This window comes from Neopelma chrysocephalum, unplaced genomic scaffold (genome assembly GCF_003984885.1).
Source record: "Neopelma chrysocephalum unplaced genomic scaffold, ASM398488v2 Primary Assembly neopelma1_43, whole genome shotgun sequence".
Classification (NCBI taxonomy): domain Eukaryota; kingdom Metazoa; phylum Chordata; class Aves; order Passeriformes; family Pipridae; genus Neopelma; species Neopelma chrysocephalum.
This window is the reverse complement of record NW_020897702.1, coordinates 18,730,112-18,743,276: the sequence shown is the minus strand read 5'-3', so window position 1 is coordinate 18,743,276 and position 13,165 is coordinate 18,730,112. Positions and strand designations below refer to the sequence as shown.

At 36.7% G+C, this 13,165-nt stretch overlaps 1 protein-coding gene across 17 annotated transcripts in view; it reads left to right on the top strand.

Moving 5' to 3' along the window:
* Window positions 1-13,165, top strand: part of DLG2 (discs large MAGUK scaffold protein 2) — a 1,039,246-nt gene that overhangs the window by 662,258 nt on the left and 363,823 nt on the right. The gene's annotated exons all lie outside the window — the stretch shown is intronic.

Below are 13,165 nucleotides of genomic sequence, written 5' to 3'. Positions count from 1 at the left end.
ATGATGAGGAGAAGTATGATAATGTACCTAGTGTTTTTGTCATATTTCATGATGGGGAAACTTAAAGCACAGAAAAGCAAGCCAGCTGTAAAAGTAGCACGAAAACATGCATATCCTAGGATCTGTAGTCTAGCAGCCTCCTTTTTGAAGTCCACAGTGAAAAGTACCTATTCCGTTGGTATCAAGCGCCTTAATAATACTGCAAAATTTACAGAAGTTTAGGAAATATGGGAAATAAGATAGCATTTTTATACTTTTATAATGTCCCTTGAATTTTAAGAAGGCTAAAATATGTGTACTTACTACTTGTCCATCCGGTATTTGTTTAGGAAAGATAATAAATATTTGACAAATAGATACTTTTATTATATTTCCAAAAGCAGAAATAGGGCTACATTACACAGTGAGGTAGTTCTACATGTTTTTCTCAATAAACATATAATTAAAATATTGGATATTGAAATCTTAATTGATTTTTTAAGCAAGAAGAAATGCTATACCTATGCAACTTACATTAAAATGAATATGCATAGAGATTTCATATTAAGCATTCTCACGAGAGATCTAGAGATCTATTGTTACAATTCAAGTGGGAGGAATGCCTTTCTGTGAGGAAGCTTAGAAAACGAATATGGCATTTTTAGGTGTATTCATTATAATGTGTTTTAGGGAGAAATGAGTGAGTTAAGATTGTGTATGTGTATGTGTGTGTGCGTAGACCTACAGTAAAAAGAAAATGTAACTGCTTCGGGCTATAAATTTTGAGCTAAAGCAACAAAAGCCATTAAAAATCAATGTCTACCCTGATTTTCCGTCTCCAAACAATGCCATTACTCATTTTTCCCAATAGCAGAGAAATATCCATCAAAACAGGCTGAGGAATACCATGATCTTCCTGAAGCTTCAGCTCTAGTTTAACTAGGTGAAAGGAAATCAGATAAATTCAAATATAACAAGGACTAAGAATCTAATGTAACTGTATACGAATAAAGCCCCAAACTATCTTTAATTATGAGAATGAGCGAGGGTCTCGATTCTCCAACCCGATTTCTAAAGGAATTAATTGAACAGCATCTGCATCTGTTACACTGAGTTTTCAAGTGATCTTTGAGTACTGAAGAAATTTGAACATATTGAAAGAGACCTAACACCCTGGTGATGTTTAAAAAGGGTAAATGGATGGAGTGATTCATTATGGTGTCTGTGTAGGTCAGAAAAAAAGGAGTGTCAGACTGTTCTGGGTAAAACATGGGTGTTTTACACTGGCCAAATCTGAAGTCATGTGTCAAGAAAGAGAATACAGCTTTTGTATGAAATCAAGGACTCCTGCCTCAAAAGCAATGAATCTGCAAAAACGTCCTGGGCCTTATTGGCTGTTATCAGCCAAACAAAAATTTTCAGTCCAGTGTTGGAACCAAAGATGTAGTGAAGGCCTACAGTGTATAAATGAGAGCTTGTAGAGTAGAACAGGGTTTGGGATGTGGAATGTAACAGGATTTGGGAGCTAATGTGTAAAACTTTTGGAATGTCTTGCTTAATTCTACTTGAAAAAGATACTGATAACAGAAGTGTCTCTAGGGGGACACCTTGAGAGTTATTGTGACCTTGGAAAACATACTCTGAGTGAGAGGCACAGGTACCTTCATGAATTTATTTTCTTGGGGGGAAATTAAGGGGTGATCTGGTCAGAGAAAACATGCACTTACATAAGAAATAACCTTCAAGAGAATGTTCTCCATCCTATCTAGAAGGAGATAACAGGAGCTGATGGTTTGATGTTGAAGTTAGGTTGAGACTGAACATAATAGTCAGCAATGGCAAAGGAGCAGGACTGGATGAAAGTTTTAGGAAAGGGATCTGATAGAAAAGGAAAAAAAGATCATAGTATAAGTAAGAAGGAGAAAATATTAACGAATTCAGGAAAGGTTATCAAACACTAGCTGATCCGATCAAGGGCAAAAATGGACATTTTGGGAAGGACAAGCAACACAGCAGATTGTTAGTGGTGAAGATCAAGTTCAGCCATGTTAGTGTATATGTGTGACACATAGCTGTGTATGTGGCATATTTTCAAGTGATCAGCAAGGCAAACCAAGTGCTCCAAAACAACATACCATCCTTTACTACCATCCTTTATGAAAAGTAGAAGACATTAAGTAAGGAAGGCATTAAAGCTACATTTTTTTTGGAAAAAGTGTTCTCAGGAAGTGCGAGAAGACAGATGTGTGCTCAATTTCTGTAAGAAGGGGGGAAACTGCAAACCTATCCTGGCTTTTGTCTCCTTTTTGCAGTAATTGCTCTATATAAGGAAGAGACGTTGTGAAATTATGTGATATTTTTCTCCTGAGATGGCTTAAGTAGGTCCTATAGCCTATATTAGGCAGGAGTTCAAGGAGTTCAGATGATCCAGTTGTTTCCTCAGTCTTAGATTAACTTTGAGGCATTGATTACCTACTTGGACATAATTAAAAAGGTAACAGTTTTCCAAAACTGTATTTGTAAATTAAATATCTTTATTTCCTTGTTCTGAGGAATAGGGTATTTCAGATGCTATACCATAATGATTGTTGTTAAATGCTATCATTTTAATGGGGACCCTAGAGTCAGTAGAAGTCAACCCTGCAAGTTTTTAGTGTTTAGCAGATGATATCAGTGTTGTCACTGAAAACCAGTCTCCCATAAATGAAGACAAAACTCTTTTTGGCCAAAGTGATTTTTTAATAGGATTTTTTAAACCTTCAGGAAAAATAGTCTTTAACTTGTTCAAATTTGCTTAGAATATAGTGGAGGAGGGACCATAATGTATTTGTGAAAAATACATGCTCATTGAAAACAATTGACAAGAAAAAATGGGATTGAAATAACACACACTTGAAAAAAAACAAAATTCTAAAATAGAAATAAGCGTTAGACAAAAGCAACCTACATGAAGAAGAAATAAAAACAATGACAGCTGTTATGGGACACAATTGTATGCTTTGGAAATTGTCAGATTTTCATTCCTGTTATATTATTCTGCTATGCTTAACAAACATATTGCTTGTATTGTATTATCTCAGGTAAATCAGCTCTCTAGATACAGCTAACTAGCAAAGGAAATTTATAGATACAAAAGCTCTTGGTTCACTGAAAAACAGAGTATATCTATGAAAAATGCACAAGTCAAATTGAATAATGAAGCACAGTGCAGCAGCCAAGCTGGATCCTGGAGGCTAGCTGCATTACAGAGAGCACAACCACATTAACTATTTCTGAACAGAAACATGTGCAACAATACACTGGCAGGACTATGATGCTAAATTCAGTCAATATACTCCTTTGTATACTAGAGAAATAATGTTAGTTTGAGGTTCTTTGCATAGCAACACATTCGAAGTAAAAGTGTGTCCAAAAAACCCACAGAAAGCCCTAGCTGTCAGGTATGCAGTGAATAACACAGTCATGAATATGTTGTTAGGACATTAAAAAAAAAAAAGCTCCAAACCAGATGGGTTTAGTTGAGTTTTAGACTGCATAGAGATCTGCAGCCTACAAGAGAGAAAGGGTTTTTGAGAAACTGAATGGCAAACCATTAAAGGCTGAGTTGAAAATGGAACTAAAACTGTAAACATTATTATAAAAGCAGTAATTTTATCAAAATCTTAATGGCCCCAAATGCTCTTTCCATCTTCAAATTTAAAAAATATTTTTATATTTAGAATGATGAAAAATACCCTTGAAAATACTATTGAAAAGCAAATGCCACATTTTCCTATATTTCTTCTATTTCCAGTGAGGGTGTTTACTTTTTTCTGGTTTTACCTTTATCTTACTGATGCTTTTAGAAGTCTTTAAAATCTGGTGATAATTGCTTTCCTTCCTTTGGTAAGTTTGTTTTTTTAGGTTTTTTTGTTGTTTTGGGTTTTTTTTGATATGTCACAGTGTAATAATTACCTATATAAATAACTTTAAAAATAAATTAAAAAATCAAAGTTATGCATCTATGAAGATACCTGGCAAAGAGGTTATCAGAATTAGTGAGTGCTGGGTTTTTTTTCAATTTGGTTTTCAAAAAAAAAAAAAGGAAAGAAAAAGGACTGGTTCAATGGATAATATAATAATGATTTTACTTCTCCACGTTTGGGAGAAAGGGCGTTGTGACCTTCCTTTTTTAAGGTGATATATGTGAGTCAGATTTGTAAAGGGACTCAGATGGCCGAAAGAGCTACATAGATGAAATGCAGGCATCCAACTCTAACAGTGCCTGACAATTTAGGCACTACCAGGTCCGTGTGCGTGTCAGAATGTGCAGCAAATGATGCTGGGGATCTTAGTTCCACTCTTGTGCTTTTCTGGGAGTGCTGCTGCTCATAGATTACCACTTGTCTTTCAACTGGCACCATTCATGAACGTGATGTCCCTGGGTTTGGATCACTTAAGAAGTTTAATTGCCCAGATGTAATCTGAACCTGCTCATTTACTGGGGAGGGAAGAAAGGAGATGTGGTAGCTCTTCCTACTCCACCACCATTCAGGTGGAGACACGGATGATTAAGATCTTCTTAACCTGAAGAGGAGCTATGAATACAGTTTCCATTTCCTAAGAAAGCACTTTAGTCACCAGGTAATTTGCATCCATAGGATACAGAGATGCTTGACCCTTCCTTTCAAAGGAGCAAGAGGAAAGAAAAGCTACTGTGGAGTCAGGAATTCATGATTTTGAGTATCAGGCAGACAATAGATTAGAGGCAATTTGTTTCTGTAGCCTAAGGATGTTGAACTTTCCCAGGGAGACTGGGAAAATTGTATTAGGGGACTACTAGGATATTTTGCATTTTAAAAAATTCAGATTTGCATTTTAAAAAATCTAAAATCCAGAGACAACCATAGATGTGAACCCAGTGAGTGGATATAAAACTGAATCTCACGTCCCATTATATTTCAGCTGCAATGGATTGCCTCTTCTTGACGTTCTGGGTCTTTTTAGTACTCCAAATATTTGCTTAATGTTATTCAGAATGCTATTTATGATACTCAGTTTACTGACTCCTGCTTTGATATAGATAAAGGAATATTACTTTGTTTTCATTTTGAAATAAGAGAACCCTCATTTGCATCATTGCCAGAATACAGAAGTATCAGCTGGACAGCTAGATGTTTTAACAGGTGGATTTAAGTCTTTCTTTTTGACATTTCTAATGTCCTAGAATATATCCGGGAAACTGTTCAGTTTAATTTCACGGTTTCTGGTGCTATCCAAGTACTTTGGGGAAATCATATGAGTTCTTGCATTTTTCAGAACAACTGGTCCAAACCTCTCCTGCAACAGCAAGTCCTTTTAAAAGTGCACTGCAAAGCATTTCAGGGATTTGAAGGTCACAGTGTTTGCATCATAGACAATGGTGTGTGCTTCAAAACAAAAGTGCACTTTTGAAGAGACTACTGCAGAAAATGGGAACTGATTTTGTAAGTTTTTTTCTCGTGAATTTTGAGTCAATATCTGTGTTCTGCAAGGTAGAGTTTGAATTCCATGGACTGCTGCTGAAAAGCAGGTTTGAAGGCAGTAGGCACAGGCAAGACTGAATGAAAAAGTAAGTCACTCCTAAATAATTTGGTTGTTGTAGCACTAAATTGTTTGAGAAAACAGTTTATTGTTCTGGAGATACTGAGAAAGAAGACATTAATCAATTAACAATTTAAAGCAGTATTCAAACTTAAATGGATGGAGAAACCATTCTTTCTAATTATTTTGTTCTAGTGTCAGAAGGCAAAGACAAGTTCCTGTATCTTCCCTTACTTTTCTTCTATTTTCATTTGTTTTCTCTATCCTTTCTTTTATCTTGTAATGCATCAATTAAATAGTAAAGCACTTAGCAATAAAGTTTCCTTGAAACAAGCCTAGTGAGGCAGCAGTATTGTTTAGTACTGAATTATAAATAGCACTGCTATTAAACCTGACAAAAATTCACTTCATTATTTTTTGTTGGTGCTTATATGCTAACCAAAACCAGTGTTCTCTCATATTTGAAGGAGAGAAGACTGTGTTGCTGATTGGTCTATCTTATCTTGTAGTATGTGACTATTTAACAAACAAAAAGAAAGCAAGCTATAATCTGAGAATATTATGAAAATGAGCAAGAGAAATGGTACTTTTTTAACTTAGAGGGATAGTGAAGAAAAGAAGGTTATTGTAGCTGGTGAAAAAGAAAATGCAAAGAAAAAAGGAAAAAAGCAGAAATTCTGAAGGAATGGGTAGAGAATAGAAATCCTACTGTTGGAGAAAACAGATGTCATGTTCATCTTGCTTTAGGCTTGCACCCATAAACTGATCTAAAGCTTCATGGAGTCAATAGGAGGCTCTTCACAGTCACTAATGGATTTTGGATCTGGCCCTAACAAAGAGGGTGATATAGGCTAATTGTCTTACTTAGTCTGCTGATAGAGCTGATAGATGTAATTTCATAAAAGCAAACAAGTCAGAAAGATTTTTAAAGTTCTTCAGCCAAATCTCTACAGGGTGAAGAGAGCACAGCAACCACATCAGGCAGAGGCTTTGTTCTGTCTTTATTTTGTGTTTCAATCAATATCATTATTTGTGTATTCTTCATCTTTATATGCAAATATTTTATAAATAATAAATTTAATAATTTTGTACACATACAATGGGAAAAATGGCCCATGGGTTATTTAGCTTTTATGCACTCAGACTGTTTCTAGTGTGTTATCGATTTTTAAAATACACAGACTAATGTTAGTATAGTAATTATTTTCCCATCTGTATCACTCTGACTTTGCTTATTGATATTCCCTTATTCTCACTAAATTTGGTGATGCTCTCTGCTTACTGAGAGAAAGGGACTGTACAGGAGGCACAACTTCTCTGTTTGAAGGACATGTGATGGTAATAACAGATATTAGATATGCCTGGATTTAGTTGACAATATATTTCTTTACCAAATTGTAACTGAAACAGAAAGAATTGGTAATATTTTAGATCTCCTTAATGAAGACCTCATAGAAGATCTGAATTTAACAAAGAACTGAGAACCAAGTCCTTTCAAATCAGTTGTTTAAATTAAAAGAAAATGTTTTGAGTTTCTTTTTGTATAAAGGGAAAATTCGAGGAAACCAATGGAACAAATTATTCAGCTAAGGTGTGGAGGTAAACTTTTGAAATGAAGAAGACTTTGAAAGACTTTGAATGAGTTTTACAACTTAGTAAGGAAAAAAAATGCTGTAAGGAAAGTTCCTTAAGTGGAGGAGAAGATACTTCTGACGGAATACTAGGACTAGAAAAAGGATTGGTCTGTGGCAAAAAGTATGTCTGAAAGGTCAGTATTTAACAGAGAAGTGAGACTTGGCAAAAGTAAACTGAAATAGATCTTAAAAAAAAAAGGAAATCTAAATGGAAAAGGAACAGGGAGTAAGTTTTGGAGCACTATCTAGTGAGATAAAATAGTGATTGGTTTTGTGCCATCTACAAACTAGTATTTTGACTCCATATTTCTCAAGGACCATAACTTTGAATATCTTGAAAGACAAAGTAGCAAATTATTTTAAAATAGAACATATGAGTGAGGAAAACTTCAAGAACCCAAAATTAATTTAAGTTGTGAGAGGACAGGTGATTTCCTTTCTAGAATTTTAAATAAACTAAATGAAGTTTTTAATCCGTTCATCAAAGCACTGGTCACACATTTGAAGCAGAATATAGAATATTGATGTAATGGGAAATGAGACAATTTGTTACAGCCCATAGTTTCAGCTGGTTGTACCAGAGTAATTTGATAGCTTTTTTTTGTTTGTTTTTTAACTGACTCTCTAGGAAAAGAAAATCTGTTCTCCCTTTCTTGACTCAAACATAGTAAGCATTGTGCTGGACACTATGGGGATTAGTAAAAAAGCCCTGAAATGGATAGTGCCTTTTTATGGGAGATGACAGATTACTCTAAAGAGGTAACTGTCAGGTTAGAAGATAATTAATGAGTCCTTCATGATGGTTCCCAAAATGCACTCTGCTTAGTAATGATCCTAGCACAAATCATTTCTGCTTGATGTTCTCAGTCTCAGTGAAATTACCTGATGTCACAGCATTGCGAAAAGTTTTCAGTATAGGGAGGATGTAAGTGTTCTAAAGAGATCAGTGGGTAATCTCCAGAACTGATGTAAAAGAAAGATAATTAAATTTAATCATGCCAAGTGGTATGTTAAGTACCTGTAACTAAGAACAAGAACTTGTGCTATGTAACCACAGCTCATTAACTGACAGAGGTGAAAACCACTTTCATGAAGTAGTTTTGTATAAGTAAATTTACGTCAAGTGGTTGTAAAAAAAGATAAACTGAAAAAGATGTGCAGGCCTAGCAATATCAAAGGAAGTGTTTTCTTTAGATATGAAGAGATATAAAAGCTATGTGCCCAAGTATCATTAGATATAGTGGAATATTGCATTTGTAAATGAAGACAGGTTCAGGAAATGGCTACTAGAATACTGTAGGTACCAGACTGCCATTTGAAAAGACTCTAAAAACTTGTCCCATTAAGCCTAGAAAAGCAAAGTCTGAGAGGAGAAATTATTGTCATCTATAAATGCAGTTGAAGGTAAAGACCAGAGAGGGAAGATAATTAGCAAGATTAAAGGACATTGTTGATAGAATAAGAAATGAGTCTGAATTGACCCTCTATAAATTTCAGCTGAAAATGGAATAAAGTTACTAACCTTCAAAGCCATTAAGCTTCCCTCCTAATGCTGACTTTATGGTATAGTCTTCCAGTGAGAATCATTTTTTAAGTGAAGCTTGACTAACTTAGGAAAGGTAATTACTTCATACTGTTGTCTGCAACAGCCACAGAGCTCAACTAAGAAACGCAAGACCTCTTCCTGTGATTCTAAGGAATGTGCTCACAGACAACACTATGAGATTCCTGACTTGAAAACCTATCTAGACAGATAAATAAGGCAGATCAAATCCTCAGAATGCAGAATGTGTCATATAGTAAACTGGTGCTCCAGGGCTAGACTATGATTTTGAACCTACACCTGCTCGAGATGCATTAAAGCATCCCCTACATTCCTCCTCAGGCTATGCAGAACCATGGTCATGCTGTTGCCACCTGAGCAGGTGGTTGGATTATGCATTCATAACTTCAGCTGCCCTTACCCACACACCACAACTGAAGGATGAGGCAATACAATTTGACTCTAGCATTGAAGTGAGGAGAGGAGCAAGCTTGTGGTGCATGAGGACTATATCTGAGTGTTGTGCTTAACACACTCCCACCAGCCCAGGACTGTATTGAAAGGCAGCATAGGTGTATCAAACTGTAGCTGTACACGTTTCCACAAGTTATATTACGCTGCTTTCAGCACCTTGGAAGTGTCATCTACTTCTGTGTTTGTAAAGTGCCAGGATAATCAAGATCTGCTTCGTGACTAGCTTTCCTGGAGATAACACAATACAGAGGATAAATGAATAAATTGTTATTCATCCAGTGATGGATTCATTTATATATAGCTGACTAGATTTCACAGAACTACTGGTGATTGTGGTTTTGCAGTATTTCACTATCATTTCACTAATGTTTCTTAAGTTGGAAAAGATATGACAGCTCTGTTCTAACTAGTTTTCTCCATGGCATGCAGGTACTAGATCTGGGCTTTTCAGTTCATGCTATTTTTCTAAATAGTTATTAATGGACTTGAGATAACTTCAGTTATCCCTGAACTGTATTTATCGAATAATGAAAACAAATATCCTTTGACAAGTATAGAGCAGGAGATCATCAAAAGCGTATACTGCTTCATTCAAATGCTTTCACTGGATGAACAGAAACATGATTTATTTTTCTTCCTACTTTTCATTTCTGTAATTTTAGCTACATTCAGAGAATCCACTTACTTTCTCTCTAGTCCTCACCTGGAATAAGTGCAAGGGATCGAATCCATCTTTGCCATTCATCCTTCTTCTCTCCTGAAAAGGCAAATAGGAAACTAATAGTTTGAATTATGCTTCTGCAACTACGTATTAGTTATTTTTGAGGCATATTTCACACCTTTCACTGTGTATTCTGTGACAATGGTTTGTCCTTGACCTGGCTTATTTTTGCCAGAGATGAAGTTTTTATCCCATTGCTGTTTTATTTCTTGTCTGTAAGTGCAAAACAAAATTTTTCTTCCATTAATTGCCTCAGTCATCATCACTATCTCCAATGCTAAAAATGATGGAATCTTCTGTATGCCCAAAATTTTATTAAAGTTGGTAGAAACACATCGAATTTCAGTGGTAGCAAGATAGTTCTCCTTAGTTCTCACTCTCTGGTTAATTTAAAAACTCTACTTCATGTGAGTAGAATTTAATTCAATTTATCATTCACTGGTTAGTACTTTAATGGACATTTTTTGGGTTTTTTTCACTTTTGGTTTTTTCCTAATTCCAAGCAGACAAGCCATCACATGTCAGAAATCAGATATTGCAAAATGTCAAATTGGGAGCTCCCTATCTTGAACAGACTGTTGCAGCACTGTTAACAATATGAAGTTATGCAGTTATAGCACACAGCTCAGTGCAGCAAAAGACTGTGGGGCTACAGAAGTGCCAGAGCCCAGATGCTCACTGTGCAGCGGACAAGGCTGGAAGAGATAGTGGGGAGGACAGCGAGAAGAATTAAAGCTCACCTCTGCTGATTTATGCGGGGTGAATATTTCATTCTGGGAGTTTTCATATTTTATAGTTGAGGAGAAGACAGTTGTGATGAAATTTCCTGAAAGTTGGTGTTAAGTATGAATGAGTTGATTATCCTGGAAATTTCTGATAGCTCTTTTCACCACTTATACCAAAACAGGATTGCATCATTGTGCTCTTCTAACTTCGTGTTTGGCATCACTTGCTCAGTAGCACATCCCACTGGTTCTGTGTATTCATCCGCTTGTTTTTACCATCCGTATTCTATACATCTTCTTACACTTATATTGTAAACTTGTTTGGGATCTGTGTTTGCACAGCACATAACAGAAAAAAATTACATTTAAAGTGCAGTACACATGAAACTTCCCTAGTGTTTATAGTTGTATCCCAGCTCCATAATCCTTTCTCTTTCCTTCCCCAGATGGCTTTTCCATCTGGCAATCTCACAAAAAAAAGGAAAGCAGGACAGTGGAAACAACCTGAAATTAGACAATAAGGGTTCAGGACCCTGTGCCTATTTATGCTTAGGGGCCAGTTTGAGCATAGGATTGTAGAATCATAGAATGGTTTGGGTTGAAAGGGACCTTAAAGATCTTCTAGTTCCAATCTCCCTGCCACGTGCAGGGACACCTTCCACTAGACAATGTCGCTCAGAGCCCCATCCAAGCTAGCATTGAACACATCGAGAGATAGTGTGTCCACAACTTCTTTGGGCACAATTTCTCCGATGTCTTACCATCCTCATGGTAAAGAATTTCTTCCTAATACCTAATCTAAACCTGCCCTCTTTCAGTTCAAATCCATTACCCCTTGTCCCATCACTACATGCCCTTGTCAAAAGTCCCTTTCCAGCCTTCTTGTAGGCCCCTTTTAGGTACTGGTAGGTGCTGTAAGGTCTCTCCCCGGAGCCTTCTATTCTCCAGGATGAACATCCCCAACTCTCAGACAGTGTCCATAGGGAAGGTGCTCGAGCTCTCTGATCATCTTCGTGGCCCTCCTCTATGCTCATTGCAGCAGGTCCGTGTCTTTCCTGGGCTGCAACACTCCAGTGGGATCTCATGGGAGTGGAGTAGCGGGACAGAATCACCTCCCTCAACCTGCTGGTCATGCTGCTTTTCGTGCAGCCCAGAACACAGTTGGCTTTCTGGGCTGCAAGTGCACATTGCTGGGTCATGTTGAGCTTCTCATCCACCAAGGCCTCAAGTTCTTCTACCCAGAACTGCTCTCAATCCATTCTCCTCCCAGCTTGTATTTCAGCTTTGGATTGCCCTGACCCAGGTGCAGGACCTTGCACTTCACCTTGTTGAACTTCAAGAGGTTCACAGAGGCCCACCTCTCAAACCTGTCCAGGTGCCTCTGGATGCATCCTGCGTGCATCCTTTCCCTCCAGCTCGGTGTGGTTGGCAAGCTTTCTGAAGGGGTAACTGTCCACGTCACCAACAAGAATGTTGAGCATCACCGGTCCCATTACTGACCCCTGAGCATATCCATATTGTTCATGACTCTTAGTACTTTTAGTGCATGCTAAAAACTGTAATTAAAACAGTAAGCAATGTATGTGCAGCAACAAAATTGGGACCACTGAAACAGAAAAGACAATAATAAAATTCTCCCTACAGAAAAGTTTTACCTGAAGGCTGTGGCACTGTTCATGGGGGTACAATGCTAAGCTCTCCTTTAATTAGAACCAGTTCAGGAGAAGAATGTAGTCAATAAGTAATGAAAGGAAAGCCTTTCGGTTGCCAATTAGCAACTTCAGATCATGCATATTTTATGAAATTCTGAAAACCTAGGTAAACATGCAGCTGCAAGTGTATTAAATTATATTAAATTAATGATGGCTTCAGGGGCAGATGAGTTTGGCTGGGATTTAATCATATGTTTATTTTGTTATATAAATATATTGCAAGTCATCTCTACACAGACAAGCTTTTATAGGTTTGATTGTGTGCGTTCTTTCATTTGCCAAATGTGTTCCTATGTTTCACCACTTTCTGTTGAGTAATGGTTCATAAAAGGAGTTCCTGATGTGACAAGTTGAGAAAGACAAGACCTGTGCACTTATGTGAGAGATCTCTGAAGTGCTTTTGCAAAAAAGAGTTTTCCAAGGGGAATTTTTTCATAAAACTTTATCTATGATACCTCCTATGAAATATTTTACGTTAATTATATTTGCCATTTTGTTAGATCAGAAACATTTTTTCTGATGATTTGACCTGAAAGAAACTTGCTTAGATAGTAGCATTTCTCCTTGACCAAAAATTTTAAATTTTATCAATTCTAATTTTTGCTGAATCTTGTCAGGAGGTTTTCCCAATACTGATTGTAGCCTAATGCCATCCTAGTAAATTTAAAAAAATATTCTTTATATTAATCTCGGCTTATTTTCTCATTATCATCAACTCTTCTGTATGCATCATAGCTCAAAATATGTTTTTGAATTCAACCAGCAGTAAGAACACCACGCAATTTTTTCTTCGTACTTCAACTGCTTCCTGAGAA